The sequence below is a fragment of the Schistocerca nitens genome, chromosome 3 (genome assembly GCF_023898315.1).
Source record: "Schistocerca nitens isolate TAMUIC-IGC-003100 chromosome 3, iqSchNite1.1, whole genome shotgun sequence".
Lineage (NCBI taxonomy): Eukaryota > Metazoa > Arthropoda > Insecta > Orthoptera > Acrididae > Schistocerca > Schistocerca nitens.
In genome coordinates this window covers 360,009,202-360,029,080 of record NC_064616.1, presented here as the reverse complement: position 1 = coordinate 360,029,080, position 19,879 = coordinate 360,009,202, and positions in this window count along the sequence as shown.

Here is a 19,879-nt window from a genome sequence, read left to right as displayed (position 1 = left end):
CGTCTGGAGCACAGTCTTCTAGCGACCGTACATTCTCGTGACCACCGCTGCCAGTAGTCATGTACAACGGCCACATTCCTGTCAAGTCTTTCTGCAGTATCACAGATGGAACATCCAGCTTCTCGTAGCCCTATTACAGGACCCCATTGTAACTCAATGAGGTGTTGATAATGGCGACTTTGTCACCTTAAAGGCATTCTTGACTGACATCAACCCACCATGTCCAATCTCAAAGGAAATCTGATTTGCATCCTCATAGTGGCGCTACTAGCGGCACTCTTATGCGATTGGGGCGAAATTTGAATAGACATTAGACACTGCTCGCATATGCAAACAGAGCTATGGAAAAGATGTAACAAGCGACAGCTATACGAAACAGCTTACGTACTGATATCGCTGTTACGATCTTCACAGACCAAGAAAAACTACCGTAATTTACGCTTATTTATGATAGCCTACGTTAGGTAAATTACCATAAGCTACGCTTATTTTTGATTGGCAACATTAGACTACATTAGTTATCTCAACTATTTGGATTGGAGTACATGTGAGTAGGACAACGGATAATGATATTAGCACATCCAATGTCATGTTACCCGTTCATTGTAAAAAAAAAAAAAAAAAGGCTCTGAGCACTATGGGACTTAACTTCTGAGGTCATCAGTCCCCTAGAACTGCTTAAACCTAACTAACCTAAGGACATCACACACATCCATGCCCGAGGCAGGAATCCATGCCCGAGGCAGGATTCGAACCTGCGACCGTCACGGTCGCTCGGTTCCAGACTGTAGCGCCTAGAACCGCAGGGCCACTCCGGCCGACCGTCCACTGTCAGATTACCCACATTGGCGACCTACATTCGAGGTCATCCTCACTCCCTGTCCTCTGGGGAACCACAGAAAACTCCAAAAGACCACCCAGGGAAATCACCCAAACAATTGAGTTATTTACAAACTCATTACTTACCTCTATAGTCGCCACGTGACATACAAATGGCGAGAAACGGGAGACAATGGGAGCACAATATCAACTGCACACTGTAGTGAGAGGGTTTGTAAGAAGTAACAATGGTATAAAAGACAACATATGGTTTATTGACAGTAATGTCTTGTTAACAATACGGTATTTTATTTACAATAGTGGTTGATGACATAACTCACTGTGATTTTCATACAAAATTGTTTTGTTTCCTGTATACAATAATTTGCAAAGCTAATGTTTTACTGTTTTCTTTGTTGATGTATTTACACAGCTACACTTTCCTGTTACATACATACAATGGTTTTGTTTGCAAAGATATCTTCTTAGAACTTAAACACATTTTCCATTTTATTTCTATATACGAACCTGTATACAGTACTTATATTTACTAACCATTTCTTTGTATTTACAGTATTTACTTTTCAATCGATGATTTCTTTCCATATACAATATACACATTGGGAACAGGGACTAGCAGCAATAGGTGAACAAAAATCCACATAAAACACACACACAATACACACTGATCAATCATTCAAAACATTATGACCACCTGCCTAATATCCGATTATCCACCCTTGGCACGGATAACAGAGGCGTCACTTAGTGGCATGGAAGCAGTGAGGCCTTGGTTGGTCGCTGCTGGGAGTTGGCACCACATCTGCACACACGTCACCTAATTTCCGTAAATTTTGTGGATGGGAGGGGGGGGGGGGGGCTGGGGAGATGAGCTCTGCTGCCACATTCAGTTACACCCCAGATGTGTTTGATCGGATTCAGATCTGGCAAGTTGGGAGCCAGCGCATCAATTGGAACTTGTCACCGCGTTCATCGAACCACTCCACCCACCACACTCCTGGCCTTGCGACACGGATCATTACGTTGTTGAAAAATGTCACTGCTGTTGGGAAACACAATCATAATGAAGGGGTGTATGTACTTTGCAAGTAGTGTACGGTATTTATTTATTCTTCATAATTATATCTTATTGTCTGAAAAGCTAAAATAGGCCATACAAATCACGAGGTATTGCACCGTGGTTACCAGAAGGCTTACGAATTGTATTCGCAATCGAATGTCCCGCCTGAAAAACAATTCATTATCTAGAATTTCCATGTTACTTTACGTAGCTGTGTAAATAAAAGTTAGAAGACACCGTAATTTATCCACTGGCGTGACTCATTTGAGCAGCAGTAGAACAAAATTATCAAACATACTATTCCATGTACAGCTGCTACACTATAAGCAGCAGCTGAGCAAATAGTAAACAATGCTAGTGATCAGAAATTCGTAGTTATCTATAGCAGTAGCAGAGTCCATACTATGTTTTCGAATGATGAGTAATGTACTGCGACACGAGTGTGATGACATCAGAGTGTTAAATAAAAAGGAATTGTTACAGTGATCTGCCTGCGTCATCTGCCTCCCGTTTTCACCTTTTCTGACTGAGCTTTTCCTATTGCCCTAGAAACGAAACGTGTGGCGAAATACCGAAATACGTAATTTTCCATTCTTCCAGATTCACTGGTCATGTGCGTCGGTACAAAATAGCGATACGAAAGCTCTAGTGAGTGATCGAATAACAATAATACTTGTGTCAGTGACAAACTAATAATGAATGAAGATAACTGCATTACAGAAGAAGGTTGGGGATTAAAAATAAAAATAGGCTGATCGTTCAGGTGGCGCAATCGAAAGGTTTTCTTAGCATTTTGTTACTGAATACCATTCTGGCTATTTGCAGAGGGGAAAAAAAGCTAAATTGATACACATCGGTAGCCCAAGAGACCTGAACCAGCCTTAGATCACAAGACGAACATGGCGCCATGGAGCAAACATGACACAGGTTCGTTTAGCTCTTTGCCACTGCTCTGGTGGTAGTTAACACAGCACGAAACAAAAAATCAGTGGAAATGTAAGTATTGAATGACCTTCGTAGGATTGAAAAATTAAATGTACAATCTCGATGTGATATAAACGCGATGACTATTCAGATCACCTCATCAATATGGAAAGAGTATATTAGGAGAGCTTAGCAGAAAAACCAGTCCCGGAAGTGAATCAACGATCACAAACATTGTCAGCAATACAACCAAGTCTCAACTGCTCTAGCAATTGAAGATGGACAGTTCACAATGTCCTCACTGCTATCCACAGCCATCCCTCAGTGAAGCTGCACTACCCATGTGCCGATCTAAGGGACGGCTTCGAAGTGACAGTAGATAACGCCATTGAAAAATACACTCCTGGAAATGGAAAAAAGAACACATTGACACCGGTGTGTCAGACCCACCATACTTGCTCCGGACACTGCGAGAGGGCTGTACAAGCAATGATCACACGCACGGCACAGCGGACACACCAGGAACCGCGGTGTTGGCCGTCGAATGGCGCTAGCTGCGCAGCATTTGTGCACCGCCGCCGTCAGTGTCAGCCAGTTTGCCGTGGCATACGGAGCTCCATCGCAGTCTTTAACACTGGTAGCATGCCGCGACAGCGTGGACGTGAACCGTATGTGCAGTTGACGGACTTTGAGCGAGGGCGTATAGTGGGCATGCGGGAGGCCGGGTGGACGTACCGCCGAATTGCTCAACACGTGGGGCGTGAGGTCTCCACAGTACATCGATGTTGTCGCCAGTGGTCGGCGGAAGGTGCACGTGCCCGTCGACCTGGGACCGGACCGCAGCGACGCACGGATGCACGCCAAGACCGTAGGATCCTACGCAGTGCCGTAGGGGACCGCACCGCCACTTCCCAGCAAATTAGGGACACCGTTGCTCCTGGGGTATCGGCGAGGACCATTCGCAACCGTCTCCATGAAGCTGGGCTACGGTCCCGCACACCGTTAGGCCGTCTTCCGCTCACGCCCCAACATCGTGCAGCCCGCCTCCAGTGGTGTCGCGACAGGCGTGAATGGAGGGACGAATGGAGACGTGTCGTCTTCAGCGATGAGAGTCGCTTCTGTCTTGGTGCCAATGATGGTCGTATGCGTGTTTGGCGCCGTGCAGGTGAGCGCCACAATCAGGACTGCATACGACCGAGGCACACAGGGCCAACACCCGGCATCATGGTGTGGGGAGCGATCTCCTACACTGGCCGTACACCACTGGTGATCGTCGAGGGGACACTGAATAGTGCACGGTACATCCAAACCGTCATCGAACCCATCGTTCTACCATTCCTAGACCGGCAAGGGAACTTGCTGTTCCAACAGGACAATGCACGTCCGCATGTATCCCGTGCCACCCAACGTGCTCTAGAAGGGGTAAGTCAACTACCCTGGCCAGCAAGATCTCCGGATCTGTCCCCCATTGAGCATGTTTTGGACTGGATGAAGCGTCGTCTCACGCGGTCTGCACGTCCAGCACGAACGCTGGTCCAACTGAGGCGCCAGGTGGAAATGGCATGGCAAGCCGTTCCACAGGACTACATCCAGCATCTCTACGATCGTCTCCATGGGAGAATAGCAGCCTGCATTGCTGCGAAAGGTGGATATACACTGTACTAGTGCCGACATTGTGCATGCTCTGTTGCCTGTGTCTATGTGCCTGTGGTTCTGTCAGTGTGATCATGTGATGTATCTGACCCCAGGAATGTGTCAATAAAGTTTCCCCTTCCTGGGACAATGAATTCACGGTGTTCTTATTTCAATTTCCAGGAGTGTACAAATGAGTCGCACACTTAACCTTTTGGGCTTGAGGTGAAAGCTTATTTTGACAAAACTAAAAATGTGAGCAAATCGACCTTGCTCAAAATGTCAATAAACAGTAACATTCCACATAATGTTGATCTCAAAGGAACTGTATCTATATCCGGTCTTATATCACACACAACCAAAATATTGGGCATACTACCAAAATGTGGAGATATTATGGATAATAGACTGGCACATCGATAGTACGGAGTAAGAAGTCAAATTGGGGATTCATAAGAAAGTAATGAATGTATGACTGTTTCAGCAGGAACGAAGTATAAAAAATAGGCATACGTGCAGTTGCACACTTTCGTATGTTTTTTACCCTCTGATCTACTACAGGTAATGCATACTAACAAGCTTGTTCATTGCTTCCGTAATTTTCCCCCCATCTTGTTTGATGCTGAGATGGTGAGAAAAATATATTCGTGTCTTTGACAGTTGCTTAGAACCTGTTCACAGACTTTCTCTTGATCTGTTAGTGAAGTAGTTGGTGATGCTGGTATTCACGAGGCACACGACTATGGTTTCTCCTGCAACGTTGCCAAGAGACATATAACATGGAGGGTTATTAAGATTCCTCACTTAATTGTGACAATTAGCAGTCCAGTTAAAGTAGAAACGAAAGAAAATGACAAGATACAGCTTTTGCAGCGGAGTTGGAACTAATTTCGAAAGTAGCTACCGATTTAAAAAGTGTGCGCTCTGCAGCTATGCAAAGAAAGCATTTTTGCAGTAAACACTGTCTCATTGCCATAATCGGAGCTGAGGTACATAATTCGCAACTTGGAAGATGAGAGTAGGCGTATCTTATGAACCCAAATGCTTTCACCTACATCTACATTTCGATGGATACTCAGTAAATCACACTTAAGTGCCTGGCAGAGGGTTCATAGAACCACCTTCATAATAATTCTCTGTTATTCCACTCTTGAACAGCGCGCGAAAAAAGAACACTAAAATCTTTCCCTGCGAGCTCTGATTTCCCTTATTTTATTATGATAATTGTTTCTGCTTGTGTAGGTCGGTGTCAACAAAATATTATCACATTCGGAGGGGAAAGTTGGTGATTGAAATTTCGTTAGAAGATCCCGCCGCAACGAGAAATGCCTTTGTTTTAATGATGTCTGCCCTAAATCATGTAGCATAATCGTGACAGTCTCTACCCTATTTCTCGACAGTACAAAAATTGAAACTTCCTGGCAGATTAACACTGTGTGCCCGACCGAGACTCGAACTCGTGACCTTTGCCTTTCGCGGGCAAGTGCTCTACCAACTGAGCTACCGAAGCACGACTCACGCCCGGTACTCACAGCTTTACTTCTGCCAGTATCTCGTCTCCTACCTTCCAAACTTTACAGAAGCTCTTCTGCGAACCTTGCAGAACTAGCACTCCTGAAAGAAAGGATACTGCGGAGACATGGCTTAGCCACAGCCTGGGGGATGTTTCCAGAAAGAAAGGAGTGCTAGTTCTGCAAGGTTCGCAGAAGAGCTTCTGTAAAGTTTGGAAGGTAGGAGACGAGATACTGGCAGAAGTAAAGCTGTGAGTACCGGGCGTGAGTCGTGCTTCGGTAGCTCAGTTGGTAGAGCACTTGCCCGCGAAAGGCAAAGGTCACGAGTTCGAGTCTCGGTCGGGCACACAGTTTTAATCTGCCAGGAAGTTTCATATCAGCGCACACTCCGCTGCAGAGTGAGAATCTCATTCTGGAAACATCCCCCAGGCTGTGGCTAAGCCATTACTCCGCAGTATCCGTTCTTGGCTCTGAGCACTATGGGACTTAACATCTATGGTCATCAGTCCCCTAGAACTTAGAACTACTTAAACCTAACTAACCTAAGGACATCACACAACACCCAGCCATCACGAGGCAGAGAAAATCCCTGACCCCGCCGGGAATCGAACCCGGGAACCCGGGCGTGGGAAGCGAGAACGCTACCGCACGACCACGAGATGCGGGCTATCCGTTCTTTCAGGAGTGCTAGTTCTGCAAGGTTCGCAGAAGAGCTTCTGTAAAGTTTGGAAGGTAGGAGACGAGATACTGGCAGAAGTAAAGCTGTGAGTACCGGGCGTGAGTCGTGCTTCGGTAGCTCAGTTGGTAGAGCACTTGCCCGCGAAAGGCAAAGGTCACGAGTTCGAGTCTCGGTCGGGCACACAGTTTTAATCTGCCAGGAAGTTTCATATCAGCGCACACTCCGCTGCAGAGTGAGAATCTCATTCTGGAAACATCCCCCAGGCTGTGGCTAAGCCATGTCTCCGCAGTATCCTTTCTTTCAGGAGTGCTAGTTCTACAAGGTTCGCAGAAGAGCTTCTGTAAAGTTTGGAAGGTAGGAGACGAGGTACTGGCAGAAGTAAAGCTGTGAGTACCGGGCGTGAGTCGTGCTTCGGTAGCTCAGTTGGTAGAGCACTTGCCCGCGAAAGGCAAAGGTCACGAGTTCGAGTCTCGGTCGGGCACACAGTTTTAATCTGCCAGGAAGTTTCATATCAGCGCACACTCCGCTGCAGAGCGAGAATCTCATTCTGGAGCACAAAAATTGCTGCCTGCCCCTCTTTGAAGTTTCTCGATGTACTCCGTTAATCCTTCCTGGTAAGGATCCCACACCGCACAGCAGTACTCCAAAAGAGGATGGACAGGCGTAGTGTAGGCAGTCTTTTTGGTAGATATATTGTGTCTTCTAAGTGTTCTGCCAATAAAACGCAGTCTTTGGTTTGCCTTCTCCACAACACTTTCTATGTGTACTTTCCAATTTAATTTGTTCGCTATTGTAATTCCTAGGTATTTAGTTGTAGTTACCGCCTTTAGATTTGATTGATTTTTCGTGTCACCAAAGTTTCATGAATTCCTTTTACCGCCCATGTGGATGACCTCACACTTTTCATTATTGAGGGTCAATTGCCAATTTTCGCACCATACAGATATCTTTTAGAAATCGTTTTGATCTTCCGATGACTTTACTAGACGATAAACGACTGCGTCAGCTACAAACAACCCAAGGAACTGTCTCCTGGAAATTGAAATAAGAACACTGTGAATTCATTGTCCCAGGAAGGGGAAACTTTATTGACACATTCCTGGGGTCAGATACATCACATGATCACACTGACAGAACCACAGGCACATAGACACAGGCAACAGAGCATGCACAATGTCGGCACTAGTACAGTGTATATCCACCTTTCGCAGCAATGCAGGCTGCTATTCTCCCATGGAGACGATCGTAGAGATGCTGGATGTAGTCCTGTGGAACGGCTTGCCATGCCATTTCCACCTGGCGCCTCAGTTGGACATGCGTTCGTGCTGGACGTGCAGACCGCGTGAGACGACGCTTCATCCAGTCCCAAACATGCTCAATGGGGGACAGATCCGGAGATCTTGCTGGCCAGGGTAGTTGACTTACACCTTCTAGAGCACGTTGAGTGGCACGGGATACATGCGGACGTGCATTGTCCTGTTGGAACAGCAAGTTCCCTTGCCGGTCTAGGAATGGTAGAACGATGGGTTCGATGACGGTTTGGATGTACCGTGCACTATTCAGTGTCCCCTCGACGATCACCAGTGGTGTACGGCCAGTGTAGGAGATCGCTCCCCACACCATGATGCCGGGTGTTGGCCCTGTGTGCCTCGGTCGTATGCAGTTCTGATTGTGGCGCTCACCTGCACGGCGCCAAACACGCATACGACCATCATTGGTACCAAGGCAGAAGCGACTCTCATCGCTGAAGACGACACGTCTCCATTCGTCCCTCCATTCACGCCTGTCGCGACACCACTGGAGGCGGGCTGCACGATGTTGGGGCGTGAGCGGAAGACGGCCTAACGGTGTGCGGGACCGTAGCCCAGCTTCATGGAGACGGTTGCGAATGGTCCTCGCCGATACCCCAGGAGCAACGGTGTCCCTAATTTGCTGGGAAGTGGCGGTGCGGTCCCCTACGGCACTGCGTAGGATCCTACGGTCTTGGCGTGCATCCGTGCGTCGCTGCGGTCCGGTTCCAGGTCGACGGGCACGTGCACCTTCCGCCGACCACTGGCGACAACATCGATGTACTGTGGAGACCTCACGCCCCACGTGTTGAGCAATTCGGCGGTACGTCCACCCGGCCTCCCGCATGCCCACTATACGCCCTCGCTCAAAGTCCGTCAACTGCACATACGGTTCACGTCCACGCTGTCGCGGCATGCTACCAGTGTTAAAGACTGCGATGGAGCTCCGTATGCCACGGCAAACTGGCTGACACTGACGGCGGCGGTGCACAAATGCTGCGCAGCTAGCGCCATTCGACGGCCAACACCGCGGTTCCTGGTGTGTCCGCTGTGCCGTGCGTGTGATCATTGCTTGTACAGCCCTCTCGCAGTGTCCGGAGCAAGTATGGTGGGTCTGACACACCGGTGTCAATGTGTTCTTTTTTCCATTTCCAGGAGTGTAGATAAGGAACAGCAGAGGGACTGTAACACCTTGGGGAAAGCCATATATCACTTCTGTTTTACTCGATGACTTTCTGTCAATTATTGCGAACTGTGACCTTTCTCGCAGGAAATCACGAATCCATTCGCATATCTGAGACGATATTCCATAAGCACTCAATTTGATTACAAGCCGCTTATGAGGTACGGTATCAAAAGCTTTCTGGAAATCTGGAAATACGAAATCAATATGAAATCCCTTGTCGATTGCACTCAAGACTTCGTTTGAGTAAAAAGCCAGTTGTGTTTCACAAGAACGATGTTTTCTAAATCTGTCAATAGACCGTTTTCTTTGAGGTAACTCATAATGTTCGAACACAATATACGTTCCAAAATCCTGCTGCATACCGACATTAATAACATGGGCCTTAATTAAGTGGATTACTCCTACTGCCTTTCTTGAATACAGGTGTGACCTGTGCAACATTCAAATCTTTGGGTGCTGATCTTTCGTCGAGCGACCAGTTGTATATGATTATTAAGTATGAAGCTATTGCATCAGCATACTCTGAAAGGAGTCCAATTCGTATACAATCTGGGCCGGAAGACATGCTTTTATTAAGTGATTTAAGTTGCTTCACTACTACAGGGATATCTACTTCTAAGTTACTCATGTTGGCAGCTGTTCTCGATACCTGTTCTGGTATATTTACTTCCTCTTCTTTGGTCAAGGACTTTCGAAAAGCTGTGTTTAGTAACTCTGCTTTAGAAGCACTGCCATCAATAGTATTTTCATTGCTAGCGCGCGGAGAAGGCATTGATTGTGTGGTCTCTTGAACTAATTGCTCGAAATAATTTTCAAAGAATGCGTTTAGCACAATTTCGGAATTAAATAAGTGGCTTTTCTAGCTCAATGTGACGCATTAAGTGGGATTTATTGAGAATGTATCATCAAGATGTGAAGAAAAAGTCAAAGAAATTTAGTCTCATACTCGCACTTCACTGTTGTGACAACGGAACTGTCTAACAGTGTTACTACTGTAGAGGGACGAACGATTAAGTTACTTAAATGTAGAACTTCTACAGTAATGAAGTTACTTAAAATGTGAAGGAACACTGGGGGCCAGGAGTCATATGTGTTACATTCTGTTGCGCAGCTCAGTGATATGCTACCGTGATGCAAGACTGTCGGCGGAGCACCGTGTTAAGTAACACAAAGGAGAACACTGTGTCACCGACCAGCGGAGGATCGGACAAGAAGCAGTACACCGCATGCCAGTGAGTCAACATCGAGGATGGTAATAGGGCTCAGTTATGCCACCCGAGCAACATCAGAATATTCCACTGACCTACTGGGGAGCAAGTACCGCAAACATCAGCGGCAGAAAGCCGTATTTGAGGACCGGCAGCCAGCTCGTCATCATCGATCGTCATGAGGCATTGGAGTCACGCAGAGTCTGTGCCACTCAGCGCCGCCACCAGTCCCGAGTCGTCACTGTTATCGCAGCCACTATCATCGAACACCGTCAGCAAGCAGCCACCTGTATTGGGAGTCGTCACCTGCGATGACACACTGTCATCATGGTCCTGGGGCGCTGCCTCCACAAACATCGTGACCGAGGCTGCAGCCGGGGATCCCGGTCCGCAGACGCCACACAACCGACGCCGGAAATGGTCGCTGAGACGGGGCCCTGACGTGTCCCATTGCTGCCGCCGCCATCAGAGGCCTACCTGACGGCGCGTGGTTCAGCCGCTGCGTTACGACCCAGCAAGGCCGTAGCGCCACTGCCGAAAGAGTGGATTCCAGTTACACCAGCGGAGTTACACTCGCAGCAGCTGGCGCACGTGTGAGCGTCCGCCTGCTACCTTCGTTGCCTCCGAGAATATTATGAGTGGAAGCGAACCTCTCCCAGAGGGCCAACAACCAATGTTTTGCAGTTAATCAATATATCTTGTTATTCTGCCATCAGGAGGACATCAAATCTAGTGCGAGTGCGAGACATAGTGTTCTCCAAATTTCAGATATAATGTGTGGTCAGCATTCTAAAATATCAGAATAGTGAATAATACCTTAACGAATGTTATCCTCATTTCTGCGACTATGATCACAGATAACGCTTAGCTAGGGATAGTGTTTATGTGTACTGCCAACAGCGTACACCATTAAACACCAACAAGAAGGTTGACCAATACTTTCAGTAAAGATTTCATAACATTCAAATTTATCTTTGATGTTACCATGTCTATCTTTTGAGAAAAGCTGTTTCTGATTTTGCCAGTCTAAATTTTATGCCCATTTTACTTCTGACATCATCAGATATTTTGCTACCTACATAGCAAAACTGCCTCTCCATCGCCTACAGTTTATTGCCCTTCTATACGTCTACACATCAAAAGAAGGAAAAGTGACATCTACACCCGATGTTTGCTATTTGGTAACTAACGACGCTTTTGCCAATAAACGTGAACAGCGTCTGGTGAATGAAGTTCTCAATTTGGAATACACTTCAGATCTAACGAACAAAATAATAATAAGAGCAGCAGGTTTACCATCTTGAGTGTGAACAAGGTTGACGCAGTATTCTTACGTTGGTACAGTTTCCTCCCAGTATACTACCTGATTACTCCTAACGGTGTTGTTAGTACAAAGATAACGGCATAGTCTTAGACTTCGAACTTCTCTCACTCGGTGGTTTCGTAAAGCGTTACGTCATCAGGCAGTCACAATATGCAGAAAGCCCGTTATTGCTATATAGCATCAAATCGTCTTAGCTGCAAGTTGCTCCATACAGATTTTTGAAAATACCGAATAAGTGAATTTGAAAAGCACAGTGTCTCGTGCTAGGCTGAATGTCCGGATCCGATCATTCCAGTTACAAAAACGCATGGCGTGGTCAGGACGTCGCAACGTCGTAACATTGTTTGCAAATTCTGCTGTAATAACAGTGGTTTTTCGGTGTGAGACTGATTTAACCGATAAATTCGCTTGACTTGGCTTGTCACCTCAATGAAATGTTCTGAACAATTCCATCTTAAGTTTTCACCTTGAGTTGGCAAAGTAAAACTTTTTGATTCCAAGAGGTTTGTTTCATGCATAAGTTACACCTACTCTCAGATTTCACATTGCGAACTATCTGCCTTAGCTACTTTTATGGTGTGAGAAAGTGTTTAAGGCAGCAATTCCTTTTCCGCGACCGTGTCATAACGTCTGCTGGCAGCACAGGCGTCCTCTATGCTCAGCGACCTTGGACTCTGTACTACCGCAAAAAACGAACACAAAAATGGCTTACTGCGCTCTTCTCTGCGCTACAGCGTCTAGAGTATTTAATGTAATTCATTCCCAGACTACTCTTGTCGTTACACATAAAAATGATTACCAAATTCGATTAGAAAAGTGTCCTCTCCATGGAATTCTTATATATATATTTTAGAATGAATACTATTCGTTAGATATGGAATGTAGCGTGAACACTAAAAAGGCCAACAGCATACGTGTTCAAAGAATCGTTCATACTGCATTTCACTGTATGTTAACGTGAATGAACGTACATTTTAGGTATGTTCCGGACGTTACGACTGTTGTTTTCGGAATATTACAAACGTATGTTTACAAGAACCTTACATTAATTACGTGTATTGTACAAAATCTATGTTGCTGTAACTCGGGGTTCGTTATTTATAGTTACTGTAAGTAACTAACATATCATATCACATTATTTTTTCTCATTTAACAGCAGTATATATATATATATTTCTACGTAGATTTTTGTCGACATTGGTAGTGACAACTACTTGAAAAACATTCCAGACATGCAACAAAATTTATATTAAGATTTTTGCTGTCATAATGGATAGATGTCTCGTTTTGGGTGTACATCGCTTCACTTCTAAGCGGCTGCAGGTAATACTTGTAGTATGTGAGACCCATAAATTAAAAGAGAATCAGCAAGCTTACACTGAGATGACAAAAGTCATGGGATTTTTCCTAATATCGTGTCAGACCTCTTTTTGTCCGGCGTAGTGCGGCAACTCCACGTGGTATGGCCTCATCAAGTCGTTGGAAATCCACTGTCGAAATATAGAGCCACGCAGCCTTTATAGCCGTCCCGTCTATAAGTGCGGAAGTGCTACCGGTTCCGCAGTTTGCGCACGAACTGACCTCACGATCAAATCCCATAAATATTCGATGGGATTCATATCGGGCGATATGGGTGGCCAAACCATTCGCTCGAGTTGTCCATCACGTTCTTCAAACCAGCTACGAACAATTGTCGCCTGCCGACATGGGGCATTGTTATCCAAAAAATTCCATCATTGAATAGCTGTAAATGTCCTCCAACTAGCCGAAAATAACAATTTACAGTCAATGATTGGTTCAACTGGACCAGAGGACCCAGCCCTGTCCATGTCAACACAGCCCACACCCTTATGGAGCTACCACCAGCTTCGACAGTGAATTCTTGAAAAATTGGGTCCGTTGAATCCTAACATTAGCTGTCATCAACTGAAAACTGTACTCATATGACCAGGCCACTGTTTTCAAGACGTCTGGGATCGAACCGAAACAGTCACGAGCCCAGGAAAGGTACTACACGCGATGTCGTGCTATTAGCCAAGGCACTCGTGTCGGTCGTCTGCTGTCATAGCCCATTAACTCCAAATTTCGCCGCTCTTTCCTAACGGGTACGTTCGTCGCACGTCCTACAAAGATTTCTGCGGTTGTTTCACGTAGTGCTGCTTGTCTGTTAGCACTGACAACTCTACGCAAAGGCCGTTGCTCTGGGTCATTGAACCGCGCGGTCGAGGGCGCCTTGTAACTGTCCGTGCGGCCCTCCCGTCGGAGGTTCGAGTCCTCCCTCGGGCATGGGTGTGTGTGTTGTACATAGCGTAAGTTACTTTAAGCTCGATTAAGTAATGTGTAAGCTTAGGGACCGATGACCCCAACAGTTTGGTCCCATAAGACCTTACCGCAAATTCCCAAAAAATTCTCGGTTATTAAGTGAAGGCAGCTGAGTTGTCCATGGTAAGAGGTAATGCCAGAAATTTGGTATTCTCTGCACACTCTTGACATTGTGGATCGCGGATTAATGAATTCCCTAACGATTTCAGAAATGGAAGAATGCATGAAGATCCCCGGCCCCATGCGCCCGCGCTCCCACACGTCTCGCGCCTCCTCGCTCTTGAGTTCACGATGCTATAAATAATATGTATGATGTGCTGCATATGCTGGAATTGTGTAAAATGACTGTCCAAGTGTGTAATTTTTGGCTTACCTATAATCATATTTATGTTTTATTACTATTATGGCAGCAGGATGTTCTAGTTTTTTTCTTTTTTTTTTTAATGAATGAACAGAATTATCTCCCCACATTCTGTCTTGACAGCGACAATGACTGATGCAGATGTATTATTTAAAAAAAAAAGTCCGCTAGTCTTACATCATGGCACTAAACATTCGTTTTTGTCTATTAAATTAATTCTTGACAGCGACAATGACTGATGCAGATGTACTATTTAAAAAAAGTCCGCTAGTCTTACATCATGGCGTTAAACATTCGTTTTTCTCTATTAAATTAATTTAGTTTTGGTCCACAGCTGATGACAAAGATATTCAAGCAACTTGCTTTTGTTGCTATGGTATTCTAGAAAACGTGGTGAGAATATTGTCGACAATTATGTAAACCGCAATCAGCGTGTCACCTCTGGCTCTGAGGTGCTTATCAATCACACCACCTAAATGTCCTAATCATACAAGCTTAGACATACATAAGATGATAATAATAATAAGAAGAATAAGAATAATAGTAGAGGTCGCGAAAATATATTTACAGCAACTGATAAACAGCTCACCCACTTCTGGGAGAAACGTTAAACTTTAATGATGTAAAATGTATACTAACACTCCCTGCTGCAAGGCAGTTTAAGTATTAACGCTGATACTGATGAACAGGGGAAAAAAGAGCAAATGCACTTAACTAAAAAAGCGTGTTTTCCTTGCAGGTGAGGTGAAGTCGTTGCAACAGAAAACATCTGACGTGAACATAATGTTGTTCAACCAGGACTACTGTTTGAACAACAGGGGATGTAAGCTTGACAGCGTCGGTAAGATATCGTATACGGAGTTTGAAGAGTTACAATAAATAATTTAGGTACCAAGAAAAACAGTAGATATGTTAAGGTTGATTTTGTTTTGTCACATTGATTATCGTTGAATAGAGTTAGGGCAGATGGGAATATGCCTGTTAATTATTTAATAATAACCATTTAAGTGAAGAACTCGGTGTATTTAATTATTATTGTCCTGTGACACCTTTTACTGTAGAGAAAGCGGAGGAGGCTTCAAAAGGAGGTATGTGAAAACGGACTTATTCCTGGCTGACTTGGACTGAGTCAATTTGACCGCTTGCGCGGTATGTAAAAATTAATCGAATATAATTCTCACCCTTTTCAAACTAACGTTCAACGTATCGTAGACAAGACAGAAGGCCCATCAAATAGAATGCTTTCTTCGAGCCGTCATGCACATAGAACCGCAAGATAGGCATCCATTTGTCTATTGTGTCCAGCACAGTGTACCTCAAACTGATTGACGAAGCGGCCTGTGACAGACTCCTCCAACTATCTACAAACGGCTTCCGCTTCTGCCACGCTGACGTTAATGTGAGCGTAGTAACAGTTTACCATGTTCGTCTGGGGGTGCGTACCATACGCGTCTTTGAACTGCAGTTCGAAGTTCCCACCAACCTTGTTGTTGACGCACTGCGGTCATATGGCATGGTTTTGAGCCGCACAGAGCCGGCTGCGGTGGTCTCGCGGTTCTAGGCGCTCAGTCCGGAACCGCGCGACTGCTACGGTCGCAGGTTCGAATCCTGCCTCGGGCATGGATGTGTGTGATGTCCTTAGGTTAGTTAGGTTTAAGTAGTTCTAAGTTCTAGGGGACTGATGACCACAGATGTTAAGTCCCATAGTGCTCAGAGCCATTTGAACCTTTTTTTTTTTTTTTTTTTTTTTTTTTTGAGCCGCACAGAGGAGAAATGGAATACATTTGAAACGCACCATGTACTTAACGTGGTACGCCAAGTGCGCTTCGAACTTAAGAAGCACGTTCCACCATCTGTTTTCGTTGGTTGCTGCCGCGCAATTGTTATATATGACGGCCAACAGAGGAGCTGCTCGTGCTGCGGATAGGAGGGCCATGTCCGTACTGAGCGTCTGCAGCGCCGCCTCATGCAGGTGCCCCGCACTGAACTTCCCCAGCAATCCACAATGACCTCTCTGCCGCTAATGTATGTGGAGGCTGCACGACATGATGTGGCGGATGATCAATACCTGATACCATCTCAAGCCGCTACAAGTTCCGTTTGAGAGTCGGCACCGACGGCGACGCCGACGCCACCGCAGCCAAACGGTCCTGAGGTTCCTGCAACCTCTGCCCATCGCAACGTCGGGAGCACCCGGCCACCGTCACTGTCGGGATCGGAAACAGAGATTCCCGAGGACCGTGTCGAGCCCTGCCCTCCAGTGAATGTCGTGTCTCGGACCCGCAAGCAAAAACCACCCAAGCAGCACATGAACAGACGATTGTCAACTGAAGGGTGGGACAGGGGTGTGAGACTGGTGTAAGACAACGACTCTGTTGCAGAGTCTACAGTTGCAAAGGATTCCAGTGGCATCATCCACCAGAGGGCGACAAACGGTATGGAACACTCGCCTCCTCCTGGTGGCCCTGAAAACAAGGCACATCACGTCCACTCTCAGAATGTGGGCTCCTGTGTAAGTGGCCAGCTATCACTGACTTCCCAATCCTCTCTTGGTGATTGGGCAGACGACATGGAGGCAGATGATGTGCAGCACATGTCGATAACTCCTCCAGTGCCCATGGCTGACATTGAGCCTGGAGGGCCCTGCGTGTCAGGGGATCATACAGCACAGTAATGCACATCATGCAGCCGGGTAGCTGTATGGTGTACAACTTCACTATGGACCAGCTCCCATGCATTGCCTCTACCACTTGAGATGTTTAAACCCTATCATATGGTAACAGTCAGTGACTCCAGGAGGTCCGTCCAGAGCTTCGTTTAGACCTTTGTGGCTACACCCATCTGGTGATGGCGCAAGAGGAACGGTCATCTTTCTCCGAGACGGCATGGAAGCGACGGACGTGACGCACTTGACGAAAGCTTGAGGCATCGCACTCATTTGGCGGAGTCAGCCTCTTTAATGTCTACGCACCCTCTGGTACTTCACCCCGTGGTGGCAGACACGTCTTCTATTCGGAGGAGGTTGCATAAAGGTGGCATTCATATGTCTACAGATTCTATGAGACATTGTGGCATAATCTACTAGAGTTAGCTCACCAAATTCTCCGCCCATCGGAAGAAAAAATAGCTCAACTCTATGATGCACGCCGTGCATCTATGGAGGTGGAAGCGTATGGTTCAACATTGCCAGATATGGGCAATCAACTACGATCTTATTTAAGTTTGTTTATACCCAGTTGCACATAAGAGTTTATAAGAACCTCTGCATTCCAATGTAAATAAACAGTTACCACCATGACCGAGTGGACGAAACAGCCTCACCACAGGAGTCTTGAAGTAAGCTGCATTGATAAAGCTGGAAGCCAGAAGAACAAGACGAACGGATCATAACTTCCCGATATTTCATGTGTCTTGGTTATTGGGCCTTCGAGCTATGGGAAAACTAATTTTGTTCTAACACCGTTAACACATTCTGAGGGAGTCCATTTCGAGCATGCATGTATATTTTCAAAAACTCCGTTTCAGCCTAAATATCCTGTATTGCAGGAGATTCTGCACGGCATTGAGGGATTAACATACCAGAAGTTCAGCGAAAGCAGTGATGTTCTACCACCTGAAAAAGTAAAGCCAAACAGCCTATTCCTATTTGACAACGTCGCAGTGGAAAATCGGAATGAGATCAGCAGATATCTTTGCTTTGGTCACCTTATGCAGGTCAATATACTTTATTTTGGCCAGACATACTCAACGACCCCGAAGCAGTTGGTTCGTGATAATGCATACCTTAATATACAAAAGGCGTTGAAATCGTGTTGCGCAGTCGTCTCTACGTTTTTATTTTTTGCAGGAGGAAAATGAAATTTTTTGTGAACATACTTGGAACATTTATCTGTAAGGTGGTATGTAAAAGTATTTTCTTTTATTTACAGTTGAACCATAATGGACCGTGAAGTAGATCTCAGGTTGCGACAACGGTCGGTGATGGAGTTCCTCTTCAAGATCGGCGATGACTCTGCCACATCAATTCACAGGCAGTTGCTCCCTATTTATGGGAAGGACATGGTGGATCGCAGCAGTATCCAGCGGTTGTTGCAGAGGTTTAAAGAAGGTGATTTCTCTCTACTGGACAACACATGATTTGTGGTACACCAACGACGGCAGTTAGTGATGTGAATAAGAAGACCATTGATCAAATCATCCAAAACGACAGATGTGTGACGACACGACAACTTGCTGAAATGACTCGTTTGTCATTGGGTAGTGTTATATCACTGGTACAGTCACTATGGTAGAGAAAAATCTGTGCACGTTAGGTGCCTAGATTATTGACAAGAGAAATGAAAACAATGAGGAAGAATGTGTGCGAGGGTCTCAATGAAGACCTTTACTGAAGAGTGGAAACAGTGTTTTGACGGCGTCATTACCCAGGATGAAACAGCTTTTCTTGTCCGAACCTGAGAGCAAAACCCAATCCATGGAGTGGCGTCATCCGGGTTCTCCTCGGAAGAAGAAACCAATACTTTCACGAACAGCAGGCCGAAAGGTGATAGCCTCCTTCTTCTGGGATCAGTGTGGTGTCATTTTCATTGACATTTTGGAACTTGTCTCCACAATTAACCGAGACCGTTACTGTTTGTCATTGGACAAGCTGCGACGTGCCATCAAGACCGACAGATCACAGCTTCAGGGTCAGCTCATCAGACTACACCATCACAATGCCAAACTCCATACAGCCCTTATGACGCAGGGGAAAATCAGGAAAATGGGTTTGTAAAGTTGATCCTCATCCTCCCTACAGTCCGGACTTGGCTCCGTCTGATTTTTACCTCTTTGGTCGTCTGAAGCCCCACCTACGCTGTAAAATATTTGATAGTGAGAAAGACCTTATTTCCTGTGTCAAGCGATGGTGTAAAAGTCAATCCCCAGAATTTTACCAAAGTGCATTTACATCATGGGCAGAACGTTGGACCAAATGCGTCACAGCTGATGGAGGCTACGCTGAGTGGACTAAATGTATAGCTAAATGTTCCAAGTATGTTCACAAAATATTTCATTCTCCTCCTGCAAAACATAAAAAAATTAGAGACGACTGTGCAAAACTTTTTGAATGCCCTTTGTATTTCGATGTTTACCAGCACATGTAGAAACTGACATGTCACTCAACGAATTCGTTATCATGTGTAAGGATTGCCGGAATAACTCGCAGTATGGCTTTCTAAACCATATTATATAACCATATTTACCAAGCACATGTAGGAGCTAATATTTAATTCGAGGAATTCGTTACCGTATGGAGGGCTCGTTGGAATAACTCGCAGTATGGCTTTCTGGTTATAGACAAAACCAGGAAAGGGAATAAACGAAACTTCAGTGAGATTCTGTATAAAATGCAGTGTATCAAAACATAACTCAGTCAGTATACTGTAGACTACTGACAAACTTACATATTTGTTGCACACTCGTTCTGAAGGCGCAACGTGCATTCATCTATTTAACTGAAAATTCGAGACAATCAGCGCCGAAGTAATGTAACTGGGAAGTTT